Source organism: Delphinapterus leucas, chromosome 21, assembly GCF_059928025.1.
Source record: "Delphinapterus leucas isolate spDelLeu-1000000601 "Yukka" chromosome 21, BTC_Dleu_Yukka2, whole genome shotgun sequence".
Taxonomy (NCBI): Eukaryota; Metazoa; Chordata; class Mammalia; order Artiodactyla; family Monodontidae; genus Delphinapterus; species Delphinapterus leucas.
The window spans coordinates 21,580,146-21,581,134 of record NC_143149.1 but is presented as its reverse complement, the minus strand read 5'-3'; positions in this window follow the sequence as shown (position 1 = coordinate 21,581,134).

Here is a 989-nt window from a genome sequence, read left to right as displayed (position 1 = left end):
GCTTTTGGCTCTACAGTGAGATGAAAATCCTTCTGTAAGGGGCATTTGCCTGGGTTAGAGACTGACAGAGCAGTTTCACACGGTTAACTGCTATTTGCATAAAATGTCCCCACAATGCAGGGCACTGTGCCTTTTCTGCAAAGAAAAAAACCGGCACTAACAAAAGGCCTCACAATGTTGGGAAAATGGATGTTAACATTTCTGCCTGACTGATAATCTCTGATGTTACCCTTGGGAAGCCCCAGCTTTCAGAATGATTTATTTGTCAGGGTTTAGAGGTTTTTACTCCTATAATGGGCAGCAGAGGGAAGCTCAGTGCTTGAAGCAAACTGAGGAAGGGTTTATATGTTTTCTGGGGATTTTATTTGTTTTTGATTTCCAAAGTGAAATTTCCATTTCGAACAAAGAAGGAACAAAAAGGGACAAAGAACCAGTCGGCTGGTTTTGTTTGGTTTGTTTTTCTTTACATGACATTTTCCTTTTTTCAGTGCCAAACTCTGAAACTGAATGTTTGGCCCTCAGGGGTGAAGCAGAGGGTGAGTTTTTTCTGACTTTTCCCGGGGTATCTTGGGTTTTATATTTCTTTGGTGTACAGAAGCCTTGTAGAGACATTATAAGAGAATTCACGGGAAGAGATCACGCCAAGGGGCCAGAGCAAAACCTGCTTTGTAGCACACGGCAGGCGTCGTGAGTGGGAGGGATGCCAAAAGGCCAGAACCCCAGGGCTCCTTTCCAAGGGAGGACACAGGACACTGTCTATGTCCGTCCTCTGCTTTCCCTTCACTCTTGCATTTGACAATCATCTAACCTTGGTTAAGGTCCTGTGTGCTTCTCTATAATGTCCATGTGTAAAATAGCTTTCTTTCCACTTGCTTCCCCAAAATGCCCCATTATTTTGAGAAAAATACCAAAGTTAACACGTGGAATTTGAATCCAGGATTCAAATCAATACCTTTTAGGAATAATGTCAACTTGAGGTCTATCCTGGG